General features: G+C 49.0%; 1 protein-coding gene across 1 annotated transcript in view; it reads right to left on the bottom strand.

Moving 5' to 3' along the window:
- Positions 1 to 19,191, bottom strand: part of LOC308042135 (rap1 GTPase-activating protein 1-like) — a gene marked incomplete at both ends in the record, with an annotated part of 189,226 nt that overhangs the window by 68,968 nt on the left and 101,067 nt on the right. The window lies entirely within an intron of this gene.

Genomic DNA, 19,191 nt, shown 5'->3' with positions numbered 1-19,191 from the left:
TGATGCTCCATTCGAGCTTAAGGTGGAGTTTGTGTGTCACAAATCCCAATGGACAGTGTGTCACAACCCCCCCTCGACAGTGTGTGTATCACAAACCCCACTGGATGACGTGTGTCTCACAAAGTCTCCTGGACAGTGCTTTTTCAAAAACCCATTGAACAGTGTGTGTATCACAAACCCCCATGGACAGTGTGTGTGTCACAAACGCACGTGGACAGTGCATGTGTCCCAAACCCCATTAGAAAGAGTGTGTGTCAAAACCCCATTGGACAGTGTGTGTGTCATAAACGCTATTGGATAGTGTGTGTGTGTCACAAACCCCCATGGACTGTGTGTGTGTCACAAACCGCATTGGAGAGTGTGTGTATCACAAATCCCATTGGACAGTGTGTGTGTGTCACAAACCGCATTGGAGAGTGTGTGTATCACAAACACCATTGTACTGTCTGTGTGTCAAAAACCTCATTAGACAGTGTGTGTCACAAACTCCCATGGACAGTGTGTGTGTCACAAACCACATTGGAGAGTGTGTGCGTCACAAACCCCTTTGTACAGTGTGTGTGTCACAAACCCGCTTGGACAGAGTGTGTGTCACAAACCCCCCCTGGACTGTGTATGTGTTAAAAACGCCCCTGGACAGGGTGTGTGTCAAAAACCCCATCGGACAGTGTGTGTCCCAAACCCGATTGGACAGTGTATGTGTCACAAACTCCCATGGACAGTGTGTGTGTCACAAACCACATTGGACAGTGTGTGTGTCGCAAACACCCTTGGATAGTGTGTGTGTCACAAGCATCATTGCACAGTTTGTGTGTCACAAACCCCATTGGATTGTGTGCATGTCACAAAGCCCCGCTGGACAGTGTGTGTGTCACAAATCGCCATGGACCGTGTGTGTCTCACAAACCCCATTGTACAGCGTGTGTGTCATAAACCGCCATGGACCGTGTGTGTCTCACAAACTCCACTGGACAGCTTGTGTCTCACAAAACCGATATGACATCATTTGTGTCACAAACGCCCCTGGACAGCTTGTGTGTCACAAGCATCATTAAAGTGTTTGTGTGTTCCAAACCCCATTAGACAGCATGAGTGTGACAATCCCCTTTGGACAGGGTATGTGTCACAACCCCCCCGGGCAGTGTGTGTGTCACAAAACCCACAGCATACTGTGTGTGTCTCAGACCCTTCTAAACAGTGTATGTGTCAGAAACCCCATTGGACAGCGTCTGTGTCACAAACTCTCCTGGACAGTGCATGTGTCAAAAAACCATTGGACAGCGTGTGTGTCTCAAACACCCGTGGATATCGTGTGTGTCACAATCCCCTTTGGAATGCGTGTTTGTCAGAAACCCCATTGGACAGTGTTCATATCACAAACTCCCATGGACAGTGTGTATTTCACAAACCCCCTTGGACAGTGCGTGTGTCATAAACCCCATTAGACAGTGTGTGTGTCACAAACCGCCATGGACAGTGTGTGTGACACAAACCCCATAGGAGAGCACGTGTGTCACAAACCCGAGCAGCAGGCGCATTTCTGCAGATATCCTTAAAAGGTGTATTCTCGTGCACGCACGTATGCTTTCTTGCAGTACGCTACACATCAACAAACTTGTATACCCTCGAGCATGTCACTACATTTCACGTACGTCTTTCTGTCAAGAGACGGGAGTGGGCGCGCTTGTGGAAGTGTGCATGTGTGTGGCCAGGCGTTTGCTTTACTCATCGGTGCGTGAAAAGGTAGGTGCTTTTCTCTAGCTGCGTGTGCGTGCACGTGGCGATGTGTGCACACAGCTGGGTGATTGTGGAAAGGTTTCTGCGTGGTTCTCGGTGAGGAATCGTGTGTGTGCACGTGGAAAAAAGGGAAGGCGTAGCAACTAGTTTCCGGCGCTGAAGTAGGCAAAAGGCAAGCTTTCTCAAGCTATCCCTTTACACAGTCGTATAAAGCAAGCCGATAAGCCTGCGGCCGTCAAGAGAGCTACAACGAAGCATGCAGAACAGAGCAAATACCGGCAGCTCATCTGATCACACATCGTTTCGGATACATGCTTGAATGCAAATACAGTAGTGTTTCTGTGAGATTAAAGACGTCCGTCTTGAATATGTGATTGCGCACACCGATGCAATTGGTTGTTTCTACGTTCAGTCCAAGGGTGCGGGGCTTTCAGAACTGGGTCTGTGGAGACGTCTGCGGAGATGCCGCTGTCCGAACACGTACACTCCATTGTTTACCAAAACACAGGCAGATGCGTTTGACCACGTCGTTCTGCACGCACAGAGGTACCGGTGTTCGGAAGAGACAACGGAAACGCGTGTGCACACACAGAAGAAAAAGCGGACCGTGAGCCTTTGTGTGAACATGAAACAGCACTCTATACAGTCGCAGACACGGGAACGTGCCTCAGTGTAGTCACATCGCCACCAGCTTTTGAACGCAGGCTCTGCGGGTTTTGGCGCTTTTCAGGCACAGTCCTGACTGCCGCGCACACTGCTGTTCTTTCACTACATCACCTCTGCGGAAACATTTCTCCGGTCGATGTACCGCTCAGCTTTCTTCTCGTGTAACTGTGAAATGTTAGCGCGGGGAATCTGTCTCTGTCGAGCAAACGTCAATCCTGAATCGGTTTTGCTTCGTTGCTTCTACCTATGCGATTTTCCTTTTCTCTGTTCACTTGCGCACTCCTGACTGTGCTGTGTTACACACGGGCACAGCCAACGCACACCAAGCGTCAAGACACACACTCAGCTGAGCTCAACACTAGCGCAAGATGCACATGTGCGACGAAATTCACCCCCATGATTTTGGAGGGAAAGACTCAGACGAGTATGGAGCGACGGTTAGATACAGCAGGCGCTAACGAACACAGACTTTCAGGCACACTGTCTCTACACAAGCAGGGACCGGTCTGCAGATATCCTAGACCTTGATTATCGAGCTTGAGCACATTAGACCTGAGCGAAACACTCCAACACTTACAGGAAAGACGGATGATCTCCAACAAGCACACAAGTGTTTACCCTCAGCTATAGATCAGAGACAAGCCTATGTGCTCTTGGAAGGTCTGTGAGACCTTGGGATTTTGTGGCTCTGTATAGGTGTATAGGAAATGGTATGTGTAGAATGGTGTGAGATCACAACCTTGCATGTGTGTTCAGCTCGATTTATGATTGCAAGGATGGAATGAGCGTGTGTGAAACTTCTTTCTACAAGAGCTGCAGCAGGTGCACAAGTGTGAGTATCCCAGAAGGGCTGATGAGCCGGGTTGGAATGGAGGGGAGCACGTCCTAGGCAATTGTAAAGGAAAGAAGGAACATAGTCTGAAAGAGAAATAGAGAGGAAGAAGAGGTGCTGAAGTTAGAAGCCTTTCCTTGCTAGCAGGAATTAGCGCAAGGTCCTTCAGATATGATTTTTCCCTGATACCACGCTCCGCTCTTCTTTGGCTAAATGACCTATTTGGAAACATTCTATATCACTGTGGGAACAGGTAGGTGCTTTTCCGTAGCTGCGTGAGCACGCAGGCGGTAGCTTTTGCACACATCTGTGTGTTTGTGGAAAGGCTTCTTTCTGCCTGCGTTTCGGTGAGGGAGCCTATGTGTGCATGCGGAAAAGAAAAGGGAAAGCAGTAGGCTCCAATTCTTGCATATTCATAACAATTTGGGGCAATTTTTCACATACCAAGCGTCTACAGGAGAAAGAATGGCCTAAAAGCAGGCTACTGATGTTATCTAGCGTCAATTGCAGGACATGCAGTCTGTTTCGGCGGAGATTCTGAGGGTCTTTTTATCTGTCTGACGATCTACCTCTCCACGCTGGCAGTTCTCCTCTGAAGCGCAACTGGTACACACTTACACGAAGAAAATTATTAGTTCCTTACATCCAGTAGATCTATTAATTTCTAGTCAAATGTAAGCTAAGAACCCTGCTTCTATACAACTTAATCTTCTATCCGCACGTCCTCGTGCTGGAGGATCTAAAATTTGAAAAATATCCCTTCGTTCTGCAGGTGGTTAGAGAGCAGGTATCATGGCATTGCTTGAGGATGGGTAAGTCCTTTGTACCTTGTCCACAGTCTATATTGCTTCAGCAGCTTCCATTCCTATCGCATCTGTGTCCACACGCAAGCAGGGGAGAGGTCAGCTCCATATATGCAGAAACTCTTCCCCAAACACTCACACTTGTGCACATGCTTCAGCTCTTGTATAAATAAGACTCCAAATAAACGCACGAGCCTGTACACCCCATCGGACCGTCTCACAAGCGTGTACAAACACGGGACTCCGTTCAAAATTATGCACCACTACCGTCGTGTATAAAAGTACAAGCACGTCTATGTCTGTGCAGACTGACAAATTTCTATGCAGACATTTGATACACGAATGGCTACACGTGCAGTCATATCGCACAGGCTCTGCTGTTCTTTCGCTAAATGACCTCTTTGGAAGCGTTTCTCGGGTAGGGCTACCTCTCGGATTTTTTTCTGGTATAACTGTGAAAAGTCAGCACAGGGAAAGCGTCTACATAAACACATTTCAATCCTGCCTTGTTCTGCCTTTGTCTCCTCTACCTAGATGATTCCCGTTTTCTCTGTTCACTTGAGGTGTCATGATTGTTCTGTTGCACACAGGCACAACCAACACACACAAAGTGTCAGCAGACACATTCACTGGAGCACAACACCAGTGCAGATGCACACAGGAGACGAAATAAACACCCATGTGTGTGGAGAGAAAGAGGGACTCACATGCGGGTTGAGAAATGGCTGGATTCAGCAGGCGCTAAGGCACACAGAGACTTTCAGGGACACTGTCTCCACAAGCACTGGGTCAAGTCTGCAGGTATCCTAGACGTTGACAGTCGTGCCAGCACCTGTGACTGTGCAAAACTACCAGACGATGACAGGAAAGACACTGCCTCTCACACAAGCACATAAGTGTTTGCCTTCAGCTATAGATCAGGGACAAGCTTGTGAAGAGATGCTCTGTTGCACTTTCTTGTTATGACATGTTCCCCATAAACCCCATTGACAGCGTGTATGTCACTAACAACCCTTGACAGCCTGTCTGTCACTAACCCCATTGGAAAGTGTGTGTGACGCAAACCCCGTTGGACTCTGTTTGTGTCAAATACCCCCCTGGATAGGGTGTGTGTGTCACAAAACCTATTGGACAGTGTGCTTTTTACAAACCACGTTAGACACCGTGTGTGTCACAAACACCATTGGCCAGTGTGTGTTTCACAAACCCCATTGGACAATGTCTCTTTCTCAAACCCCATTGGACAGTGTCTCTTTCTCAAACCCCATTGGACTGTGTGTCTGTCACAAACCCTCCTGGACAGCGTCTCTCTCTCAAACCCCATTGGACAGCGAGTGTGTCACAAACCGCCCTAGACAGTGTGTGTGTCTCAAACCCCATTGGACTGTGTGTGTGTCACAAACACCATTGGACAGTGTGTCTGTCTCAAATCTCATTTAATTGTGTGTGTGTCACAAGCCCCATTGGACAGTGTGTGTGTCACAAACACCATTGGACAGTGTGCTTGTTACAAACCACGTAGACAATGTGTGTGTCACAAACCTCATTGGATAGCGTGTGTGTCACAAACGCCCCTGAACAGAGTGTGTGTAACAAATCTCTTTGGACAGTATGTGTGTCACAAACCCCATTGGATAGTGTGTGTGTCACATATCCCATTGGACAACGAGTATGTCACAAACCCCTTTGTACTAGATGTGTGTAACAGTCCCCGTTTTACATTGTGTGTGTCACAAACTCCAATACACAGTGTGTGTGTCAGAATCCCCCTTCGACATTGTGTGTGTCACAAACCCTCTTGGACCCTGTGTGTGCCACAAACTCTCTTGGACACTGTGTGTGCCACAAACCACCATGGACCGTCTGTGTGACACAAACCCCATTGGACAGCATCTGTGTCACAAACCCTATTGGAGAACGTGTGTCTAACAAACCCATAGGACAGTGTATGTGTCACAAACCCCTTTGGACAGAGTGTGTGTGTCACAAAGCCCATTGGACAGTCTGTGTTTCACAAAAACCATTGGACAGTGTCTCTGTCACAAACCCCTTTGGACTGTTTGTGTGTCACAAATCCCATTGGACAGCGTGTCTGTCAAAAACCCCGTTGGAAATTGTGTGTAAGAAACCGCATTGGATAGTGTGTGTGTCACAGACCCCACTGGACAGTGTGTGTGTCACAAACCACGTGGGACAGCGTGTGTGTCACAAACCCCACTGGACAGCGTGTGTCACAAAACCCATTGGACAGTGTGTTTGTCACAAACCACGTTAGACAACAAGTGTGTCATAAACCTCACTGGACAGTGTGTGTTTCACAAACACAATTGGACTGTGAGTGTGTCACAAAGCCTCCTGGACACTGTGTGTGTCACACACCCTATTGGACAGAGTATGTATCACAAACCCGATTGGACAGCGTATGTGTCACAAACGCCCCTGGACAGGGTGTGTGTCACAAACCCCATTGGAAAGTGTGAATGTCACAAATCCCATTGGACAGAGTGTGTATAAGAAACCCCATTGAACAGCGTGTGTGTCAAAAACCCTGTTGGACAGCGTGTATTTCACAAATCCCATTGGACAGTATGCGTGTCACAAATCCCCTGGACAGCATGTGTGTAATAAACCCCATTGACAGCGTGTATGTCACTAACAAGCCTTGACAGCCTGTCTGTCACTAACCCCATTGGAAAGTGTGTGTGACGCAAACCCCGTTGGACTGTATTTGTGTCAAATACCCCCCTGGATAGGGTGTGTGTGTCACAAAACCCATTGGACAGTGTGCTTTTTACAAACCACGTTAGACACCGTGTGTGTCACAAACACCATTGGACAGTGTGTGTATCACAAACCGCATTGGACAGTGTCTCTGTCTCAAACTCCATTGGACTGTGTGTCTGTCACAAACCCTCCTGGACAGCGTCTCTATCTCAAACCCCATTGGACAGCGGGTGTGTCACAAAGCCCCCTAGAGAGTGTGTGTGTCTCAAACCCCATTGGACTGTGTGTGTGGGACAAACACCATTAGACAGAGTGTCTGTCTCAAATCCCATTTGATTGTATGTGTGTCACAAGCCCCATTGGACAGTGTTTGTGTCACAAACACCATTGGACGGTGTGTGTGTCAGAAATCCTCCTGGACAGCGTGTGTGTCACAAACCCCGTTCGACAGTGTGTGTCACAACCCCCGTAGACAGTGTGTGTATCACAAACACCCCTGCTCAGTGTGTGTGTCACAAATCCCATTGGACACAGTGTGTATAACAAACCTCATTGGACAGCGTGTGTGTCAAAAACCCGAATGGACAGCGTGTATGTCTCAAAACCCATTGGACTCTATGTGTGTCACAAACCCCCCTGGACAGCGTATGTGTCAGAAACCGCGTTGGACAGTGTGTGTGTCACTAACGCCCCTGGATAATATGTGTGTCACAAAAAACATTGGACAGTGTGCTTGTTACAAACCACGTAGACAACGTGTGTGTCACAAACCCCATTGGACAGTGTGTGTTTCACAAACACCATTGGAAAGTGTCTATGTCTCAAACCCCATTGGACGGTGTGTCTGTCACAAACCCTTCTGGACAGTATCTCTGTCTCAAACCCCATTGGACAGCATGTGTGTCACAAACAACCCTAGACAGTGTGTGTGTCTCAAACCCCATTGGACTGTGTGTTTGGGACAAACACCATTAGACAGAGTGTCTGTCTCAAATCCCATTTAACTGTGTGTGTGTCACAAGCGCCATTGGACAGTGTGTGTGTCACAAACACCATTGGAAAGCGTGTGTGTAAGAAAGCATCCTGAACAACGTGTGTGTCTCAAACCCCATTGGACAGTGTGTGTGGGACAAACACTATTAGACAGAGTGTCTGTCTTAAATCCCATTTAACTCTGTGTGTGTCACAAGCCCCATTGGACAGTGTGTGTGTCACAAACACCACTGGACAGTGTGTGTGTCAGAAACCCTCCTGGACAGCGTGTGTGTCTCAAACCTCATTAGACAGTGTGTGTGTCACAAAACCCGTTCGACAGCGTGTGTCACAACCCCCCTAGACAATGTGTGTGTCACAAACCCCTTTATTCAGTGTGTGTGTCACAAACACCATTCGATAGAGTGTGTGTCACAAACACAATTGGACAGCGTGTCAGTCAGAGACCCCGTTGGACTGTGTGTGTGTCACTAACCCGATTGAACAGTGTGTGTGTCACAAACCTCATTGGACAGTGTGTGATTCAGAAACACCATTGGACTGTGTCTCTGTCTCAAACCCCATAAGACGGTGTGTGTGTCACAAACCCCCATGACAGTGTCTCTGTCTCAAACCCCATTGGACAGGAAGTATATCACAAACCCCCCTAGACAGTGTGTTTGTCACAAACTCCCCTGAGCAGCGTGTCTGTCACAAATCTCATTGGACAGTATGTGTGTCACAAACCCCCTTGGACACTGTGTGTGTCACAAACTGCCATGGACCGTTTGTGTGACAAAAACCCATTGGACAGCATCTGCTTCACAAACGCCCCTGGACCGGGTGTGTGTCACAAACCCCATTGGACAGCGTGTGTGTCACAACCACCCCTGGACAGCGTGTGTGTCACAAACCCTATTGGACAGTCTGTGTGTCACAAACCCATTTGGACTCTGTGTGTGTCACAAGCCCCATGGCACAGCGTGTCTGTCAAAAACCCCGTTGGAAAGTGTGTGTCAGAAACCGCGTTGGACAGTGTGTGTGTCACAAACGCCCCTGGATAATGTGTGTGTCACAAAAAACATTGGACAGTGTGCTTGTTAAAAACCACGTAGACAACGTGTGTGTCACAAACCCCATTGGACAGTGTGTGTTTCACAAACACCATTGGACAGTGTCTATGTCTCAAACCCCATTGGACTGTCTGTGTGTTACAAACCCCATTAGACAGTGTCTCTGTCTCAAACCCCATTGGACTGTGTGTCTGTCACAACCCCCCCTGGACAGCGTCTCTCTCTCAAACCCCATTGGACAGCGAGTGTGTCACAAACCCCCCTAGACAATGTGTGTGTCTCAAACCCCATTGGACTGTGTGTGTGTGACAAACACCATTAGACAGTGTGTCTGTCTCAAATCTCATTCAACTGTGTGTGTGCCACAAGTCCCACTGGACAGTGTGTGTGTCACAAACACCATTGGACAGTGCGTGTGTCAGAAACCCTCCTGGACAGTGTGTGTGTCTCAAACCCCATTGGACAGCGTGTGTGTCACAAACACCCCTGGGCACTGTGTGTGTCACACACCCCATTGGACAGCCAGTATGTCACAAACCCCTTTGTACTACATGTGTGTAACAGTCCCCGTTTTACATTGTGTGTGTCACAAACCCCAATACACAGTGTGTGTGTCAGAATCCCCCTTCGACATTGTGTGTGTCACAAACCCTCTTGGACACTGTGTGTGCCACAAACCACCATGGACCGTCTGTGTGACACAAACCCCATTGGACAGCATCTGTGTCACAAACCCTATTGGAGAACGTGTGTCTAACAAACCCATAGGACAGTGTATGTGTCACAAACCCCTTTGGACAGAGTGTGTGCGTCACAAAACCCGTTGGACAGCGTGTCAGTCACAGACCCCGTTGGACTGTGTGTGTCACAGACCCCCATAGAACAGCGTGTGTGTCACAAACACCATTTGACAGTGTCTCTGTCTCAAACCCCATTGGACTGTGTGTGTGTCACAAACCCCACTGGACAACGTGTGTGTCACAAAACCCATTGGACAGTGTGTTTATCACAAACCACGTTAGACAACAAGTGTGTCATAAACCTCACTGGACAGTGTGTGTTTCACAAACACAATTGGACTGTGAGTGTGTCACAAAGCCTCCTGGACACTGTGTGTGTCACACACCCCATTGGACAGAGTATGTATCACAAACCCGATTGGACAGCGTATGTGTCACAAACGCCCCTGGACAAGGTGTGTGTCACAAACCCCATTGGAAAGTGTGAATGTCACAAATCCCATTGGACAGAGTGTGTATAAGAAACCCCATTGAACAGCGTGTGTGTCAAAAACCCTATTGGACAGCGTGTATTTCACAAACCCCATTGGACAGTATGCGTGTCACAAATCCCCTGGACAGCATGTGTGTAATAAACCCCATTGACAGCGTGTATGTCACTAACAACCCTTGACAGCCTGTCTGTCACTAACCCCATTGGAAAGTGTGTGTGACGCAAACCCCGTTGGACTCTGTTTGTGTCAAATACCCCACCGGATAGGGTGTGTGTGTCACAAAACCCATTGGACAGTGTGCTTTTTACAAACCACGTTAGACAACGTGTGTGTCACAAACACCATTGGACAGTATGTGTTTCACAAACCCTATTGGACAGTGTCTCTTTCTCTAACCCCGTTGGACTGTGTGTCTGTCACAAACCCTCCTGGACAGCGTCTCTATCTCAAACCCCATTGGACAGCGAGTGTGTCACAAACCCCCCTAGACAGTGTGTGTGTCTCGAACCCCATTGGACTGTGTGTGTGTGACAAACACCATTAGACAGTGTGTCTGTCTCAAACCCCATTTAATTGTGTGTGTGTCACAAGCCCCATTGGACAGTGTGTGTGTCACAAACACCATTGGACAGTGTGTGTGTCACAAACCCTCCTGGACAGCGTGTGTGTCTCAAACCCCATTGGACGGTGTGTGTGTCACAAACCCCGTTCGACAGCGTGTGTCACAATCCCCCTAGACAGTGTGTGTGTCACAAACCCCTTTGTTCAGTGTGTGTGTCACAAACACCATTCGATAGAGTGTGTGTCACAAACACAATTGGACAGTGTGTCAGTCAGAGACCTCGTTGGACTGTGTGTGTGTCACTAACCCGAATGAACAGCGTGTGTGTCACAAACTGTCACGGAATATTACCCCGAGGGACAACAGGGTCCAAAGCAGCCTTTATTAAACTGGTGAAACAGGGTTTTAATATTCCAAAGTGACTTAAATACAGGTTCGAATATCAGCTGGAAACTTATTTAGGGGCGGCAACCACTACAGCAGGCGGTCCACAGAGTGCATGCACGTGGCTTCACTCAAAACAATGCCGGAGTCGCCCCTGAGTTCCGGAGAAGCACACACTTGCCCAAGCCTATCCGTAATTATTTTAAAGAGATAATTTAAAGTATGTGTGCAAACGTGCACAGAAAGTATGAATATACTCGCAATCCTGCGAGAAGTTTTACTCACGGCCGTGGCGGCGAGGCAAGCGGAGACTCCGTTCCGGGGAGCTGGGGGGGGGGCCGTAGCTCCTGGCGGCAGTGGCTAAGCTCGTTCTCCGAGAAAACTCCAGGGCCAAAGGGAAGTTTTCGACGAGTGTCCCGTTTTAAGAGCTTTACCTGACTGCAGTCATTCCTCCTATTCCCGGAAGCCCCCCAAAAACATCCCCCACCCTGGGTGTGGGCGCCCAGCGGCTTTTTGCCCCTAATGACTCTGGTATGGGTGCTCTGGGGCCAGACAAAGAGGCTGTTAGGCCTGCAGCAGCCAGGAGAGAGGGGGATGTGCCCACTCCTTCATACTGAAGGAGGGAGGGGGAGAGTGGGGGCAGAAGAGGGGGAGAGAGGCGAGGGGGGAGTTGCATTCTGCCACAATCCCACCCTGTGACTACAGTCATGGTCAAGTCATAACTCCAGAGTGGTGTGACAGCCACCTCTTGCCTCCAAAGTAAAAGGGGACATTCCTGCCAGTGAGCCTTAATGTCCACTGTGGATCGCCATATCTCATGTGTTGACTTACCCCTGCCAAACAGTTATTAATAACAATATACAATAGAATCGAGGTAATTGCAACAATCAACAATTGCCCAAGGTGATTAATGAGTCCCAGCATCAGTCACAGTTCATTAGTGTTTCCATTCCCGTGACTGTCTTCCTTCTGAATGGCTTGCTGGTTTTAGCTGGATCCTTTTCCACCCCGTCATTGTTGGCGGTGTTTTCAAGGCATCTGGATGCTTTTCCATCCCTTGCTGGTGTTAGCTGGATCTTCTTCCACAACAGGAACAGAGATTTTGTAGAAGGAAAACCTACAGCAACACTCATCAGCTGTTTAAACCTGAGCATTTGGCTTACGCAAGAGTAGCAGCTTTATTCTGCATTCCCCATCAGGCACTCGTGCACACACATTAAATCACACGCGCCCGGACACCCATAGGCCATGTGGGGTCCCCGGCTGCTGCAGCAATGGGGAGCTGGTGTAGCTAAAACTTCACACCAAACACACACAAGCAAACACCTTAAGGCAACTACTGCAATGGGGGTTTAAGTTAAAAGGTTAAGCTTCTGCTGTAACAAAACGGGCTGTATACAGCAAAATACACGTGCCTCTTTTAACCCTCCAAAGCAATGGCTTATTATTATTATTATTATTTTGTGCAAATTTTAAAATCTTCAAATATGCATAAAAGCAATATCAACAACAAAAGTTGTTAAGTCTGCTAATACTGAAACTTCCGTAATGCAAAGGCACATGTCCAGGCCGAAGCAAAGGCTAGTGCCATGATTCTGCTTGCTGCTGGTCAGAATCCTCTATTAGTCTCTTAATAGGAGACAGCTTGTTGTGGAGATACACGCATCTGTACTTCTCTTCCACCCTGTCATCTTCCTTTGCCCTGCAAGAAAACACAAAGAACAGACCTCGGTCCCTTTGGAACCGGGCTTTCATAGTCAACATGTTAGACTAGCTCAGAAGTTCTGAGCAGAAAATATCTCTTGGACCTTTTGTTTTAGGGGCAGGTCTTTATCGAGTTGCTGCCTGTTATTGACTCTTTATCAAAATCATTAATGACCTCCATAATGCCTCATTTAGCTGCAGTGGAGTGCCAGTAAATTTTTTTGATAGCAAGTAATATTAGCAGCTACTTTTAGCAAGCAGCAGTGCTAAGGCACATTGCCGGGTCCTAATGGGAGCTGCCTCTGAACCTCAGAGAGCACTGAGCCGGGGCGGGGTTGCTGGTCGCAAGCCGCGGCTTTTTTTTTTTTTTAAACTTCAGTTTGCAAGCCGGGGTGGGGGGGGCGCTCCCGCCCGCAGCGAGTCGGGGGGGGGCGGCCAGCCGGAAGGTGGTTGCCTGCCCGCGCTCGCGAGGCCGGGCCGCCCCGCCCCACACCACCAGGACTTAGGGTCCAGGAACGGTGGCGGGCCGGGGGGAGATGCGCAGAGAGGCGACAGAAGTTTTACGGGGGGAAGTTTGCGTCCGTTATTCGGGTTATGCCCGTACTGGACATGCGTTTCTAGCAGCTCTCTCAGGCCGCTCCGTTTCATGCCGCCAGTCCCGGGGCAGTCGCCGGCACTCGCGGGGTGGGGCTTTGCTATGCCAGACCCCCCGAGTTGCCGGTATGGGGAGGGGGCCGTCTGGACACCACGGCTTTTTATTTGCCTTTCTTCAAGATCATTAACAACCTCCGTAGTGCCCCGTTTTGCTGCATTTAGCAGGGGGGGACGTGGGGTACCGGTTATTGTAGATGTGGGTGGAGCAGGAGCAAGTTGCAAGGGTGTAGAGGTAAATGGCAATATTTTAATACAGGCTACCTCTGCCCTGTGACTTCCAAAGCTCCAAATCTCCCCATTAGGTAAGCACCATCGTCTACCTGCCAAAATATCGAATCCCAATATGTTCACTTTATAAGGACTCAGGGCAACTTCCACAGCCGTTGTCCGCTTTTCCCCAGGCAGCAAAAGGTGGATTCGAGCTAAAGGACATCTCTCTGCTACACCCGTTACCCCTACTATATTGATGGCCTTCCTTGACGGTTTAATCCCGAGTTTGTCAGCTTGCCCCCTGTTCAAAACACTGATTTGTGCGCCCGTGTCAATTAGAAATTTCACACTTATCCGCCTTGGACCAACGGGGATATGTATGTATGGTTTTTTATCACTGGACCATTGGCAAGAGAATACAGAGCGGGTGGGGCGGTCCCGGTTCCCATCCGCCTTTACTAGTTTTTTGATTCCCTTTGTGAGGATGCGAAAGGGTTAGTGTTTCGCTTGTCCTGGGAGGGGGGGGGCGGTTGCCGGTGCCTTCTCTTTGTTCTCTGATCTTCCCTCTAAGTATTCCACTAGCTCCTGTAAATGCTCAGTGGAGAGCTTTGTGCACCAGTTTTCGAGGCACGCCCAAAGCGGCTGCACGGTGCCAGAGGTCGCTCCGCTGCAAACTGCTACTCTGATTTGACTGGCAGCCAAAACGCTCCGGTTTCTGTGACGGGAGGGGCGGCCTGGTGGGGGGGGTCCCTGAAGAGGCTCGGCTCGGCTCGTCTTCCGGACCGCCCGGCTTCTATACGGGCTGCCGCTCGGGTCTACCCACCCCATCTCGCGCCCATGTGTAACCACATTGTGTAAAATTTCCGCCCAGGTTAATACATGTTCAGGAGGACTTCGGGGATTTTGCTTATTGCGATCGATAGCCCCCTGAATTTTTTCCTTAAGGGATTGGACATATATTTTTAAGGCATCCGGTAATCCTTTAATAAGCAGCCGAAGGTGGACCGGATCCACCGGCGCCGCCATAGGGGGGGACTGCCGGCCTCTTTCATACATTGCTTGTATACAAGCCGCCTTTTGAACTCCCTCGGCAAGGTCCGATAAACCTTTTATAACAATTGCCACCGGCTCCCCACGTTCCCTGGGATCTATACCACCAGCCCAGTAAGCTACACGAGATGTGATGGACTGATCACCGTCTGGACCATCACTTAAAAATACCCCTGGGCCCCAGAAACCTGTGGCCTCGTCCTTACTCAATAATATTCTATCACCCCCAGTAAGTGAAACGCGCCAAAGATATTCAGTCTCTGTCTCGCCCGGCTTCCGTGAGAATCTAGTTTGTAAATCCCCTAGCTCCAGTCCTGAATATGGCGTGCTATGGGTAGCCGTGCGTGGATTTCTGCCTCGGCCGTCCGTATGTGTTTCAGTTCTAATAAGAGGACGCACGTTCTTAGTCTCTACCCCCCCTTCATCAGCGCTGTTTTCAGAGTCAGTATCTCTGTTGAGAAGCGGGGGGGCCGAGGAGCACGCCTGAGCTGGGGGGACGCTAGAGGAAGCTCTCATATTAATTAACAAAAACTCAAGTTTTTGTTCCAAAAAACCAAGTTTCTGTTCTAACAAGCCAAATCTCTTCTCTAAGTAATCCGATCGTATGCTTTGTCGCGAAAAGTCCTGTATTAGACAGTCAAACTGTTCGCTCTGTCGCGAGAGGTTTTGCTTTAAAAGGTCAAACTCTTTGCCTTGCCGCGAAAGGTCCTGCTTTAAGGAGTTAAACTGTTCGCTCTGCTGCGAAAAGTCCTGCTTTAAGGAGTCAAACTTTTCGCTTTGCTGCGAAAAGTCCTGCTTTAAGGAGTCAAACTTTTCGCTTTGCTGCGAAAGGTTTTGCTTTAAAGAGTCAAATTGTTTGGTTTGCCACAAAAGGTCCTGCTTTAAGGAGTCAAACTTTTCCCTTTGCCGCGAGAAGTTTTCCTCCATTCGGTGCTTAAGTTTACACAGATCCTGAGCTACCTTTAGGCAAACACACAAACTGAAGCACATCGCGCACCATATAATGAAAAACCACGCTGCAAAATGCCAGGTTTCTGCAGAAATGTTACTCAACCCTCTAAAAAGTACCTCCATGTCTGATATCCTGCCGACTACGCCAAATTGTCACGGAATATTACCCCGAGGGACAACAGGGTCCAAAGCAGCCTTTATTAAACTGGTGAAACAGGGTTTTAATATTCCAAAGTGACTTAAATACAGGTTCGAATATCAGCTGGAAACTTATTTAGGGGCGGCAACCACTACAGCAGGCGGTCCACAGAGTGCATGCACGTGGCTTCACTCAAAACAATGCCGGAGTCGCCCCTGAGTCCCGGAGAAGCACACACTTGCCCAAGCCTATCCGTAATTATTTTAAAGAGATAATTTAAAGTATGTGTGCAAACGTGCACAGAAAGTATGAATATACTCGCAATCCTGCGAGAAGTTTTACTCACGGCCGTGGCGGCGAGGCAAGCGGAGACTCCGTTCCGGGGAGCTGGGGGGGGGGCCGTAGCTCCTGGCGGCAGTGGCTAAGCTCGTTCTCCGAGAAAACTCCAGGGCCAAAGGGAAGTTTTCGACGAGTGTCCCGTTTTTTAAGAGCTTGACCTGACTGCAGTCATTCCTCCTATTCCCGGAAGCCCCCCAAAAACATCCCCCACCCTGGGTGTGGGCGCCCAGCGGCTTTTTGCCCCTAACGACTCTGGTATGGGTGCTCTGGGGCCAGACAAAGAGACTGTTAGGCCTGCGGCAGCCAGGAGAGAGGGGGATGTGCCCACTCCTTCATACTGAAGGAGGGAGGGGGAGAGTGGGGGCAGAAGAGGGGGAGAGAGGCGAGGGGGGGGTTGCATTCTGCCACACAAACCTCATTGGACAGTGTGTGATTCAGAAACACCATTGGACTGTGTCTCTGTCTCAAACCCCATAAGACTCTGTGTGTGACACAAACCCCATTGGACAGCATCTGTGTCACAAACCCTATTGGAGAACGTGTGTCTAACAAACCCATAGGACAGTGTAGGTGTCACAAACCCCTTTGGACAGAGTGTGTGCGTCACAAAACCCGTTGGACAGCGTGTCAGTCACAGACCCCGTTGGACTGTGTGTGTCACAGACTCCCATTGAGCAGCGTGTGTGTCACAAACACCATTTGACAATGTCTCTGTCTCAAACCCCATTGGATTGTGTGTGTATCACAAACCCCATTGGACAGTCTGTGTTTCACAAACACCATTGGACAGTGTCTCTGTCACAAACCCCTTTGGACTGTGTGTGTGTGTCACAAATCCCATTGGACAGTATGCGTGTCACAAATCCCCTGAACAGCATGTGTGTAATAAACCCCATTGACAGCGTGTATGTCACTAACAACCCTTGACAGCCTGTCTGTCACTAACCCCATTGGAAAGTGTGTGTGACGCAAACCCCGTTGGACTGTGTTTGTGTCAAATACCCCCCTGGATAGGGTGTGTGTGTCACAAAACCCATTGGACAGTGTGCTTTTTACAAACCACGTTAGACAACGTGTGTGTCACAAACACCATTGGCCAGTGTGTGTTTCACAAACCCCATTGGACAGTGTCTCTTTCTCAAACCCCATTGGACTGTGTTTCTGTCACAAACCCCCCTGGACAGCGTGTGTGTAACAAACCTCATTGGACAGTATGTGTGTCACAAACCCCATTGGACAGTGTGTGCGTGTCACAAACCCCATTGGACAATGTGTGTTAGAAACTCCTTTGGACAGTGTGTGTGTCAGAACACCTCCTGGACCGTGTGTGTGTCTCAAACCCCATTGTACAGTGTCTGTGTCACAAACACTTCTGGACAGCGTGTCTGTCACAAATCTCATTGGACAGTATGTGTGCCACAAACCCCCTTCGACACTGTGTGTGTCACAAACTGCAATGGACTGTTTGTGTGACAAAAACCCATTGGACAGCATCTGCTTCACAAACGCCCCTGGTCAGGGTGTGTGTCACAAACCCCATTGGACAGCGTGTGTGTCACAACCACCCCTGGACAGCGTGTGTGTCACAAACCCTATGGGACAGTCTGTGTGTCACAAACCCATTTGGACTCTGTGTGTGTCACAAACCCCATTGGACAGTGTCTCTTTCTCAAAACCCATTGGATTGTGTGTCTGTCACAAACCCTCCTGGACAGCGTCTCTATCTCAAACCCCATTGGACAGCGAGTGTGTCACAAACCCCCCTAGACAGTGTGTGTGTCTCAAACCCCATTGGACTATGTGTGAGGGACAAACACCATTAGACAGTGTGTCTGTGTCAAATCCCATTTAATTGTGTGTGTGTCACAAGCCCCATTGGACAGTGTGTGTGTCACAAACACTATTGGACAGTGTGTGTGTCACAAACACCGTTCGACAGCGTGTGTCACAACCCCCCTAGACAGTGTATGTGTCACAAACACCATTCGATAGAGTGTGTGTCACAAACACAATTGGACAGCGTGTCAGTCAGAGATCTCGTTGGACTGTGTGTGTGTCACTAACCTGATTGAACAGCGTGTGTGTCACAAACCTCATTGGACAGTGTGTGATTCAGAAACACCATTGGACTGTGTCTCTGTCTCAAACCCCATAAGACTGTGTGTGTGTCACAAACCCCAGTGACAGTGTCTCTGTCTCAAACCCCATTGGACAGCGAGTATATCACAAACCCCCCTAGACAGTGTGTGTGTCTCAAACCCCCCTGGACAGCGTGTGTATAACAAACCTCATTGGACAGTATGTGTGTCTCAAACCCCATTGGATTTTGTGTGTGTGTCACAAAGCCCATTGAAGTGCATGTGAGTCACAAACACCATTGGACTGTGTGTGTAAGTCACAACCCCCCCGGACTGTGTGTGTGTCACAAACCCCATTGGACAGTCTGTGTTTCACAAACACCATTGGACAGTGTCTTTCTCACAAACCCCTTTGGACTGTGTGTGTGTCACAAATCCCATTGGACAGCGTGTCTGTAAAACCCCGTTGGAAAGTGTGTGTAAGAAACCGCATTGGACAGTGTGTGTGTCACAGACCCCACTGGACAGCGTGTGTGTCACAAACCACGTTGGACAGCGTGTGTGTCACAAACCCCACTGGACAGCATGTGTGTCACAAAACCCATTGGACAGTGTGTTTGTCACAAACCACGTTAGACAACAAGTGTGTCATAAACCTCACTGGACAGTGTGTGTTTCACAAACACAATTGGACTGTGAGTGTGTCACAAAGCCTCCTGGACACTGTGTGTGTCACACACCCCATTAGACAGAGTATGTATCACAAACCCGATTGGACAGCGTATGTGTCACAAACGCCCCTGGACAGTGTGTGTGTCACAAACACCATTGGACAGTGTGTGTGTCACAAACCCCGTTCGACAGCGTGTGTCACAACCCCCCTAGACAGTGTGTGTGTCACAAACCCCTTTGTTCAGTGTGTGTGTCACAAACACCATTCGATAGAGTGTGTGTCACAAACACAATTGGACAGCGTGTCAGTCAGAGACCTCGTTGGACTGTGTGTGTGTCACTAACCCGATTGAACAGCGTGTGTGTCACAAACCTCATTGGACAGTGTGTGATTCAGAAACACCATT

Source organism: Nesoenas mayeri (genome assembly GCF_963082525.1).
Source record: "Nesoenas mayeri genome assembly, chromosome: 1".
Taxonomy (NCBI): Eukaryota; Metazoa; Chordata; class Aves; order Columbiformes; family Columbidae; genus Nesoenas; species Nesoenas mayeri.
Note: the sequence above shows the minus strand (reverse complement) of the source record. Positions and strands in the feature narration are given on the sequence as shown.